The sequence below is a fragment of the Stegostoma tigrinum genome, chromosome 11 (assembly GCF_030684315.1).
Source record: "Stegostoma tigrinum isolate sSteTig4 chromosome 11, sSteTig4.hap1, whole genome shotgun sequence".
Lineage (NCBI taxonomy): Eukaryota > Metazoa > Chordata > Chondrichthyes > Orectolobiformes > Stegostomatidae > Stegostoma > Stegostoma tigrinum.
This window is the reverse complement of record NC_081364.1, coordinates 30,196,654-30,209,246: the sequence shown is the minus strand read 5'-3', so window position 1 is coordinate 30,209,246 and position 12,593 is coordinate 30,196,654. Positions and strand designations below refer to the sequence as shown.

Below are 12,593 nucleotides of genomic sequence, written 5' to 3'. Positions count from 1 at the left end.
GCCCGAAACGTCAGCTTTTGTGCTCCTGAGATGCTGCTAGGCCTGCTGTGTTCATCCAGCCTCACATTTTATTAACAGAAATTTCTTTTACTTGGCATGATCACTCTTTTACATGATTTTAATGTTATTATCTCCAAATTTTTGAGTGTCAAAATTATTAACCACGTACAATTTATTTTTACTCAAAGAAATGAAGTGTATTGGTCTGATAACTATTTTGAAACACTGTAAATGTAGATAAAGAATACTTTGGTCTCCCATCTTTCATCATTGAACATTTTAGCCACTCAACTCCACATACGATAGATATGGATAAACTCTCAACTGCTGCACGATTGAAAATCTCTGCCACCAACATGTTCATAAGCGGGCTGAAATTTCTTGTGACCAATCAAGGGCCCTCTTTTAGGTCTGTGTCACCATCTTCATCCTCTTATTCTTGTGTTTCAAATTTTTTTGCAAACACTCTATAATACTGCTTGGGACAGTTCTTATGTAATGGTTCTTTGAATTGCACCCAAAACATCAATTGACTATACCCTTAGTATTTCTGGGGTTCATTCTCTTATTGTAAATCCTAAATTCTCTTCGCTTCTCAAAATTAGCAAGAGAAATTCTGTCCTCATTTCTGTTAGCACAACTGAATGACTTTTCACAGGGCAATTAAAAATCAACCACATTCCTATGAGTCTGAAATCACATATTACCAAGTCAGGTAAGAAAGGCAGATTTCCTTCCCAAAAGGTAGACTTTTATAATGGCCCGGTAGTTACAAGCTCAACATTTCTGTACAATTTTTTTTATTACATTTAAATAAAATAAATTCATCAGCTGCAGTGGCAGGATTTGAAGTCCTGACTCTAGGTTTGGAATTAATAGTCCAGCAACATACTATCTGCTTATATTATATTATCTGCTCAGGGTCTATTTTGGGTAAATTGAATTTTGAATTAGCACAATATCTTGGAAAACTCAAATGTCTGAGGGTTTAGGCATAAGGCACTTACGTCAAAATTGCCTGAACTTTTGCATTAATTCAACCACAGATAAACTAATGGAAATATAACAATAACACAACAATGATTCAGTACTGTATGAGCGCAAACAAAAAAACTTGCTGCATTCAGTACTTCCCCAAAAACCATCCACCACCCTGTAGTAATTCACAGTGGATTCTTCTTAGCCATTTGATATACTAATGGTGATTATGTCTCTCCATCGTGCTTGAATAACTGATTAACTGAGGTTAAAGTATTGGTAATTCACGGCAGCCAAAGACTGATAAACATTCACGACAATTCTAAAACAAGAAAAGCTAGAATATTTTCACTTACTCCATTTCTGAGTGCATTGCTGAATGATAATTTAGCCGCCTCTTTGTGTCTTTCTCTATCTTTTTTGATTATGGATGGACCTTACCGAGGCTCAGACCATCAGTGGAGCTTTGGAAACCGTGTTTTATCAGAAAACTGTTGATGTGTTGCTTAAGGCTTTTCTCCTATTAACTTCAATACATGGAAACTTGCAGTCAATCATCCTCTGTGTCTTGATGGAAAGTGTTTATACTGCTAAATTATTGGGTTGCAAACCACATGAACATATTGCATTTATGCAAAAGGCTAAAATACACAGTTTTAGAAGGGTCAATAGAAAAAGAGTCCGAAGAAGAATCAGGTGATGAAAAACATACCTACAACGTTTGTAAACTTCTAAAGTGAAACCCTCTGCTTGGTAATATTTAATGGATTACCTGAGGTTAAGGTACTCGTAATCCATGGCAGCCAAAGATTGACAAGCATTCAAGACAATTTTCATACAGAAGAATTTAGAATGTTTTCATTTGCTCTGCAAAGTTGACTCTGAGTGTATTTCTTAATAATAATTTAGTTGTCTCTATGTGTCTTTTTCTATCTTTATTCATTTAAAGCCCTTTCTTTGAAGTAAGTTGAAGGTTGGAAAAGCATATTTAATCAGCTGAAGGGTGCAAGATGAACCCCAAAGCCTTTCTGCTTCTGCCTGGAATCAGGCCAGGACAGGAATGTGAATGGATGTCCTAGTGCTGTAATACCAGTTGAGGTCCTTCAAGCCCTCATCCAGCCACCAATGGGATTCAACCAGTGACAGATGGGGGCATCACCATGCAGGGAAACTGAAAAGCCATGTCAGGTTCTTTAGTAGGCTCCTGTGGAGACTCCTCCACAGGCTTTAAATGGTGGGCCACAGAGACCCAACCTTTCACCTTTCTTGTGACCCTCTGCATCCATTTCACCAATCAGCAACAGCCTCCACATTACCCACATCCCACTATCATTCACTTGTGGCCTAAATTGCCAGGTGTGCCTAGGTTGCTAGTTGTATAGTGCTGGCAGCTACCACCGCTCCCAGTTGCACTGCCTAAAGGGGGATTAGGAGTTGGAGTATCTGCCACCAAGATCATTGATCCTGATGCTGCTTGGTCTGCTGTGTTCATCCAGCTCCACACTTTGTTATCTCGGATTCTCCAGCATCTGCAGTTCCCATTATCTCTGACTCATCATCTGGCAGTTTTTATTGTGGCATTTCCTCAATGAAGGTCACGCAGAGCCCTCTCCAACCAGTGCTGAGAGCCCACCACCACCACCACCATGTTGGCTTGATTAAATCGGTTCTGTTGGGCACAGTTGAGTTATCAAAGAACTCTATGCTGTCTTAATTGCTTTATACACCTTCAGCTGACCACAGCCCGACTAACAAACTGGTCTGGACATTATTAACGCAAATCCAAAACATGTTCTTTTAAAAGGAAGCTGATATGGATAAAAATGGTGGCAGATTCAAATTAAGTAGCTATCTGTAGAGAGAGACACCCATGGTATGTCAATCCCATTGATGCAAAATGAATTTCAAACAATCTGTCATGAGGGGAAGAGGGGCAGTGTGGAAGATAAGAATTAAAAACAGTTTGAATGTGGTCTCATGGCTACAAAGATAATTAGTGACTGACAAACCCCTGCTCAGCAATAAGCCAATCCTTGTGGGTAACGTTCTAAACTGCAGACACATTTAGTATTATTCACTTTGAGGAATACACAAAGACAGGGATTAAAATGCCAGTTTTAACTTAACTGGAGTTTGCTCGTGGGACTGACCATTCTTGTGCATCCCAACTTGGACTTCAGTATTATCATGCAGTGGGAGTGACTATCGAAAAACTATCCCTAGTCAACACTTCATTGCTGGTAAAGGGACTGTCTCTTTCTTAGTGCTAAAGGTTAGCTAGCTAGAAACTAGACAAAAGGAAACTAGACAACAAAAGGACTCTCTCTCACCCTGAGTGTTGGAATTCAATCACAAGAATCATAACTATAAATGCGCAAAATTAAAGATTATTAAATTGACTCAATGACTGCAATGTTCAACTATCCAATTTTTGCGAACAATTCAGAGACTTATCTATATATCTGTTATTTTTAAAACTATTGTCCTTTTTGACTGACATCTTATTTCTGATCTGTGTGCATGTGCATCACATTATAAATTCCTCACGAGTTTGGTAATTCTTTAGTAAACTCAAGAAAGCCTGTTCAAATTGGGCTCCTATGTTCGTTTGTGTCTGGGAGAAAGAAATCCACAAGAGAAGGGATCCTTTTAAACTTAACTTTCCTGCACAAACCGAGGAGACAAGTAAATAAAGGAGGGGAGCCAGTTCGTCTCTCCTCACCTTGGAGCTTCATGATTTAAGGTATTCTATCTGGAACCGTAACAATTTGGGGAACCATGCCCAAGATCTGGGTGTAACTCTAACAACAATGTCAACTTTATTAGTCATTTACTTATGGAAAGCAACATATGCAGCAGTATCTTAAAACTTGTTTGCATATACATTTGAGTATATATGACCCTCACTTGAGTATATACTTGAGTATGTGCAGCCCTTAACTTTTCTCTTATCTCATGAATAACTTGACACTGACAACCTTCGGCCAAAAGTTCAAGATTTTCCCATTTACCATTCACTCAGCATCACCCTGAAGCAAACCTCTTCATTCATTGGATTATAGAATAGCACACAAATGACAGAGACTTTTCACCTCCTTATTTTTGCACAAGTTAACATGTGCAGTCAAGGTGATTGTTTCTCATGGGTGCATAGCATTCCTCCCAATCCTGCCCTCCAATACAACAATATCACTCCAAGGAGGAGCAGAAGGTACTCATTGAATTTGCAGATTGGATATATCATTGTGTGACAGCTAGAGAATTGGAGGAAACTCTCAGGTTTGCAGGCAAATGCCGAGGAATAAATGTGCAAACTGAGGAAGGCATGACTTGTGGCCACGGTTGGTAAATGATGTTGTGAAATACATCAGTGAAAATTGTCAGATTGGGTTCTCAGTTTGTTAAGGTTCTATCTGAATGTATGAGCTGAAAACAAGCAAGAAAGTTAGGCATTGTAGATTTCAAAGCCAGCGTTGAATGGTGTACCTTTAATTTGCTGCAGTAGAAGACCAATAAGTCACGTAATTTTGATTAAAAATGCAAGAAGAAAAATACTTTTTGACTCCTTTTGCCGTATTTTTGTGCATACGTTTGGCAGGATCTGTCTCCAAACTGACAACTCTGGGATAGTGAGATGATGAGATAGGGCGAGTTTCCACCCATCAAAAATATAATTTCTGTAAAAGTAAAACCCTTGACATTTTGGCGAAATAAAAGAATAGCCTTAAGAACTTGACCTTTGTAAGCAGATATGCAACAATTGTAAATAAGTACTATGTAGTCAATTATTAAATATATACCATTGAGTGCTTACATTATTTAATTTTGGCACCTTATTCACTGATTGGTCAAAGATTTGTGTTTGTAATTTATTACATAAAAATCACTAGATTGAATTATAGCACTGTGACTCATTGTCACTGATTCAATTTATTCTATACATCTCTCAGTCACATTTTTATCCAAACATCCCGTCAAAATATTTTCAGACGTTTGAATCTGATTTTAGAAGATTATAGTCCATCATCAGTTTGTCAAGTGGCTGAGGTGCTAATTATGTTTCATCATAGGTAAACAGCAGAACCCACTTCTAAAAGTAGATGGAGATTCAGTTATGCTGTATATGAACTCACCCCATTTCACATGTGGTCAGAGTATCCAAGCAAGGAGAAAGTAGAGAAGAGAGAGGCTCTGTGAAACAGCCTGAGCACAATGATGTTTGAGAAAAGGAGTCCTTGAATGCCTTGCTTGTTATTTCCTATGTTCAGGCATGCAGTGCTGTTTGTATTGATACATAAAGTTGATGTTTTAAAGGATCAGCTGTGAGGTCTAGGTCATTTAGCAGGTATGATAAGTAACTTGATTGCACAATTGTAAATCAACCTACTATTTTCTGTTTTTTTTTCAGCTGTTCAGGTGTATTTTCCTTTGTGCATTTCTTTGTGCATATATCCCTAGTGACACTCCTGCGAGTTGCCAACGAGAATTCTCTGAACTGATATAATTGGAAGGAGGAGTGGATCAAGTGAAGGACACAAGGCAGGTGACATAGAACCAGAGCTCTTCTCTTCCTATTTCACGTACTTTCAGACCCAAACCTAGGTAAGAGTGAATGTACCTCACATTGGAAAAGTTATTACAGAGGCTAATATCACAAAGGAATCAAATGCAGTAAGTTAGGCATGTCTCAAAAATATAAGAAAGAAATGGAGGAAGGATTTGCATTTATATAGTGTTTTTATTACCACCTCATGATGTCCCAATGTGTTATTGAAATGTCGTTACTGCTTTAATAGAAAATGGAAGACGTAATTTGTGCACAGCAAGCTCCCACAATAGTCACATGTTAATAACCACATAATCTTTATTTAGGCTATTATATGAATGGTTAGTAAAAGATGACGTGTCCAGATGGCTGAAACTATCTCTGATCTTATTTTCACAATTCTCACATAGCTCAAGTTCTGAAGCTCTTCTTAAAGGGCAGCATCATTGAAATTAATTACTGAAAGAAGCTTGACTGCTAATTGTTCAGTATGGCAACAACTTGTCCATCACACTGCTACATACCTTGAATCACAATATGTTATTAAGATGGTAGAGCAATGGCAGAGAAAGGAAAGAAAGAAATAAGCAAATCCCGCACTCAATATCCTACTTCTTCATGGGAGTCCTTTTCCCATGTGCCCAGAGGTATACAGGTTAAGAGTCAGCCTGCTCATCCATATGAAGGCTCGTGGTAGGAAATTTCAGTCCTGAGTGGACATCATTCTTGAATCGAGGAGCAACTGGCATTGACAGTGACAAGTCAAAGATGATTTGCAATGATCAATTAACTTGAGGCTACAAAGCATTAAGATAACAATCGATGCTAAGAATATAAAGAGTGAGACTGGAAGACATATTTTCATACAAACAGCTTCAGTGCTTACTGAAGTATATTAGGTAAATTTAAAGTAAATTAGACAGCACTAGAATTTTTTCAGAAAAAAGATTAATGAGAAAATTGTTGAGGATTGATACACTTTGTTTGGGACAGTTTCCTTCAGTACAATCCATTATAGAACTAATCGTAATTTTGGGGTTCTAATTTTTTCCATACTAATTTGTTGTACTCTTCAATGTTCATTTGAAGAGAAGAGAAATCAGTTTGTATCATAAATAATAAATCAAACAAATTATAAAATTCAAGTTACATAGGAGTTGAAAAAAATTTTTAAATTTAATGGTGGAGAAGTCAAAATTTCTTATTTTCAAAGCAATAGTTTCCAGTACTAGGAGAATTAATTATTTTCCACTTTGGGGCACCAAGAATCAAAAATAAACACTTCTAGATGAGGCATAGAAGACAAGTAAGGCTAAAGCAAAACAGTCTCACCCTCAAAATGGAAATCAAGGATATTTTTATTGTTATATTAAGGATGAATCGAACACACCTAACAAATGAAAATAAATTTTCCATTTGTTCCTCTCCAAAGATGTCTTGTCCAAATTTTGGAACAGCTTTAGAACAGATTTTCTACATTATTATTGCCCTGCAAGAAGCATAATTTTAGCTTCATGTTATTTCCAGTTTCCTATCAGTTTCAGCAGAATTAAGATTGGTATCTCCTGTGGATTCATGGCCACCACACACTAAAATGAGACAGCATAGATCCCAACAAATTAATTAAGCGCCTTAAGCGGATTGAAGACATTTCACTCCATAAAATTCAGATGGATTCTCGTGCCAAAGAAAATTAGGTAAATTTCCAACTTAACCAGAAAATTAACTGGCAGAAGAGTCTGTTTGCTTGTTGTAAACCTCATCCAACTTTTATCCCAAATGAAATATAAATCATGATAGTTCTACAACAGACAGATGCATCTATGGAGAGGAATTCTGCCAGGTGATGAGGATGAAAATTTATTGAAGTGTTACATGTGCTGTGCCACGCTACATTTCTATTAACAAATCTCTCAAATTGTTTGCTCAAAATATTCAACATCCAACTTTTAAATGTCCTAAATATGTCTACAGCTATTTTCTGACATAGCCTACCATGGTTGAAACTTTGCTTGAGAATTAATCACTACGTAATGAACTAACTGCTGGTGAAAAAACACACACAAAAATTTCTTTGCGATACTGAATTTTCAAAGCAAAACTACAAGTATCTAGTATTTTCAGTGCAAACTAATTCCCTGAAATCACCCATTACTCCAACTAAGTTGGTTTAGAAAATATACTTTGCTGAACCTGATTCACCTTGAACCTCTTAAATAAATCAATAACATTTTGCACAATAAGCACAACAGTTGCAAGACTGGCATTTTCTACCTGTCAATACTGCTATTGTATTTGAACTATTAATGTATCACCATATAATTGACCATTAGAAAATACATTCCTTGTTGGGCAATCAGAATTGGTTTTCCAATAAAGTAAAACACATTTCTTACCGATTTTCTTATTCCTAAGCCAGCTCTGTCTAAAATTGTCTTGCTGTTGTAGTGCTGATGCTACCATTAATTGCATTATTACACAAGCTATACTGTTAGCACAGATTACACTCAGGTAATCTCTCAATAGTAAGAATTATAAAATCAAAATTTTGTACTGCATCTAAAGATTTTGGAAATCATGCAACTTAAATTTTTTAAAGTGTCCTTAACTGCATGGATCCTGCTGATGTTTGAAGGATCTGGGCAGGCCGTGAGATTTAAATGTCTTTGATGGGCTCTGGTCACATATGAGCCATCAACTTACCATGAGCTAGAACGTCAATCTTAAGATACAAGGCTATGTTTGAAATAAATCCACAGAGGCTGGTATCTTGTCACGATGTCACCTTTTATTTATATATGAGAGTCCTTGACACTGATCCAGCTGCTTCAGAGCCAGCTTTCAGAGTGAGCAAGAAGTCTGACATTCTTGTTTTTATCTATCAGCCAGGGCCCCCTGATTGAACCAGATTAACAGCCCTAATCAGGGAACTCATATTCTATGCTGTCCACCTGACTGACCTCATTACAGTCACCACAATATTCCTACTACCAAACTAAACAACAAAGAAAATGGTAATATACCCAACTTCCCTTGTAATTTTTAAAAATGATTATGGCTGGATTCTTGGGGGTCTAGTCTTAAATTTGGTTGATCCCATAGACATCAGTGGAGCTTCTGTTACAGTTGGCTCAACCTAATCAAACACCAGGCTATAAGAAGGCATAGAACATGGAAACTCTGATATTCAGAGTCCTAATTCCAATGGTAACTGTACCCATCAACACTTTTAATCCTCCACATGAGTTGATGACTACCTAAAGTACAGGCAATACCTCCACTTCCACAATGCCATCTATACCTGTTTGCAGATTCAGAACTATATATCTGAATCAATGAGATACACTACATTTGTGACAGTTTGCATTAAATACTCAAATTAGTTATCTTTGAAAATATTAACTTAGGAGCTTATAAAACATAAACAGAAATTCTGAACATAGACTGAATGTCACATTGTATCTATAAAAAGAAAACTGTAATTAATATTTTGGTTTTAATACTGGAGATGTTTAGGAAATATTGACCTGTCAGTATTCGGACTGTATTCCAGAAACATTTCCGACACATCTTTATTTTTGTTAGATCTTTATTGTATAAAATCGTAGATCTGCTGCCTTTAAATATTGAGCAATAGAAGTAAGTTTAAAATGTTTGCTGATTAGACTGTGTCTAATCAAGTGGCTTTGGTTTGATCAGTGCCTCTAACCGTTTATGACCTATTGAAGCTTCACATTTTAGGAAGGGATGGGACTCATTATCATCTGCCAATTACAGAATAACAATATCACAAAAACAGAGGGCTGAATATCTAAAACTTCTAAGAATCAACACAATGTAATATTTTCCATGTATAGCCATTTAAACATTTTCTAGAGATGAAACAAAGCACTAAAAATAATCTTTAGAAGTAGCTTTCATCCATTGAAAACAGGAATTGATAAACTAGTAAGTAGTATATATTGTAACAAATTCTTATTCCTAAACTGGTGCAATAGCGTCAATGTCATCATTATATAACAAACTGTACTGTTAAAATAAATTACACTCAAGTAATTTCTCAACTGTTAAAGTAATGAAAAAATGAATTTTGTACTGTACCTGAAAGCTGTTAGACAGTAAGCAGTAAAAAAATTCTTCCTGATAATATCCACTTGCATTAAATGCTCTTTTTTTTTCATAATACCATATGCCATTTCAGAATGTATCAATACAAACGATAGCAATTAAGATGTTGCTATTTACCCTTATTTTTATCACAGTAGAGGATCATATTTTTGAAAAAGGTAAAAATCATAATTACAAAGTTAGTGTGCTGAATGCTCTGAATTTATGCTGTGAATTATAAAAATACTTTTGTAGCAATTTTCTTTCGTATTAAATCTTCATAAAGCAACAAACAAAAGTTTCAGATTTTTCTGGCAGTATCGGGGAAGCCGCAAGTAGCGATGAAATACTTCTGTTGAAAGGCTATCACTGGTCAACTTTAAGCAGCTCTTATGCACCTCCAAGTGGCCAGTTGTACAATTGCACTGACAGGTGAAGATTGTTTAACTCCTTTTCCACTGGAAATTGTTGGGTGCATTAAATGAAGAGAAAGGAAAGGAAGAAGGAAAGATTTAAATGCAAGAAAAATAACTGAAAGTTGAAGATTAAAGACTTTTTTAACAAATAGAAAAAACTCAAAGTTTTGTTACACCAGAACACAGATATCTAATTTAGTTTGAGCTGTTCAAATATAAATTATCATAAGTTAAATATTAAGTGCAAAATACTATTGCAAGTTGTTATTAAAAATGTATTTGTCTCCAGACAAAAATCAGACAATTTCATGCTAAATGTTGCAAGACTTCCATATTGGCATTTTTGTGCTGATTCCCTTTAGTGCCACAGGTTGGTTAGAAGGAAGATTTGGAATACAAACAGCAGATAGTCCACACGGTTTGGAGTAGGTATTATCTGAGGCAGCAGGTGCATCATTCAGAGTCAACTCTCTGGCATTGATTAGTAGATAATGGGTGAAGAGTTTTAGGCTCACCTGATCCATGAAGATCTGCAGGGACAATGAACCATCCACTGTACGCTGACATTGATGTTCACCAAATCAAAAGACAGGCAAGCTGCACGAATATTAATAGTGATTTTATTTTAATGCATTTTAATGCTTGTTACACATGTGCCCAATGTGTTTTCCGATGTAATTGCCTGTAGTGTGTCATGAACTTTATATTGGCAATCCAAATGCGCTATGACCAGACATGCCCTGCAGTGGATGGCTGCAAAGTGAAGTAGAGACATGTGTGGATTGCAGGGGAGGTTAAATAATCCTTTTTGCTGGAGTTGCTGTGGGTTCACTACTTTCAGAGTCAGCAACAATTTTGACTGATATAGGCTACGTCATGACACTGAACATCTGCTGATATCAGCATAAACTAACCAGCTCTGCACTGTTCCACATATTCCACTGCTGAAGGGCATCTCCTGATGATATCTACTGATGTCTATTACAACTAAGGACGCAGAATTTTGTTATCCAAGTGAACTGGTACCTGAAAGAAGCATCCATTGCAATAGCACAACCACAAATGAGAAAAAAAACCTTCATGAACCTCTGGGTTGGCTAAGGATCCCAGAGCAGACACCACTGGTGTTGCATATAGCATTACAAATAACTGCTGTACAATATCATACATGTGGAAGATGACAGGAAATACCTGTGATTATCGATTTGCTTGAAATATCTTCCAATTTACATTGACCTGCTTCTAGTTTTATAACATCCATTAAGAAACGCTGCAATTTTAAAATTGCATCTTTGTTTTCAAATTTTCTCATGGCATCAGTCTTCCCTATCTATGTAGTCTCTCCTAGCCCCAAAACTCTCCAAGATATCAGTTCTCCTCCAATTCTAGCATCGTAAGCAAACCTATATTTAATATTGCCACAGCTGGCAGCAAGGATTTCAGCCAATTTGGCTCTAAACACTAGAGTTTGTTCCATCCTTTCCTCGCTACCTCTCCTTTTTCCTTTAAGACACTTTTGAAAGCTAGCTCTACGATGAATACTTTGTTACTTTGTTCCAAATGTCACCTTCTGTGTTTTCTTAATCAAACTTTGCTTTATAATATTAATTTGAAGCACTTTGGGATGCTTTATTACAGTAGGAGTGCTATTTAGATACAAGTTGTTTTTGGTCAAGAGCCTGGATTTCTCCAAACGTATTCTTACATTACCTCATCACAAAGCCCTTCATAAATTTCAACTCACTCAAAATGGCACAACATATACGTTCACTCATATTGAACTTCACACATCTCTCATTCCTGCCTCCTACAAATTGCAATGGATGCCCATGCAAAATACTTCTCTCTTTCCAAACTTCCTCAGGACCTCATTTCGCCTTTATCTTACCTCTGATATCCTCCTTTATCTTACCTCCTTATTGTACAGTGTTCTGAGGTGTCTTCCTGCATATGGAAAGTGCAATATAAATGCAAATTACTGCTTGTACATAGTTTGAATGGAAGTAGTGACACATCCAATGCTGCTTAGGTCAGTGATATTCTTTGGTACACTGGCTGATCACAGGTTTCTCCTTACTCTGTGCATTTTATGAGTGCTATAAACAAGTAGGCATTTGAGGACTGCACTTTAATTACATACACTATCCTACATTTATGTGTAATTAGTTTGTACATAGTATATATTGATGCAGCATACAATTTAATTCATAAGAGATATAATGATTATTACGGTATATACTAATCATTGTGTTTCTATCAATTTACAGAATTCCAAAGTCTTCCTAATTCTTGCTTTCAATAAGCCAACTTACAGAATTCCAAAGTCCATCCTATTTTTTGTTTTCAATAAGCTAATTAGTTCCCTCAATAGAATGAAGTGCTTGATTACTGGACTGGACATCGGAATGGGGGAGACACTGAGAGAATCACTCTCCTGCTGTTGTCGCTAATACTCCTTTCCTCCATACTCCACTCCACAAACCCACCCCTTCACATTACTTACTTGTGGTCTGGGCTTCTCCATGTTCCTGAAACACTTGGAGTCT

The 12,593-nt window shown here is 36.6% G+C and overlaps 1 protein-coding gene across 5 annotated transcripts in view; it reads right to left on the bottom strand.

Annotated features, from left to right (window-relative positions):
* The window catches only part of cacna2d3a (calcium channel, voltage-dependent, alpha 2/delta subunit 3a), an 807,750-nt gene that overhangs the window by 780,751 nt on the left and 14,406 nt on the right, over positions 1–12,593 (bottom strand). Inside the window, exon 2 of one of the 5 annotated variants that reach the window (XM_059649883.1) lies at positions 9,626–10,089. The exons of the other annotated variants lie outside the window; for them this stretch is intronic. The gene's annotated coding sequence lies outside the window, so the exon portion shown is untranslated. The remainder of the gene's footprint in view (positions 1–9,625; positions 10,090–12,593) is intronic. 5 annotated transcript variants of the gene reach the window in all.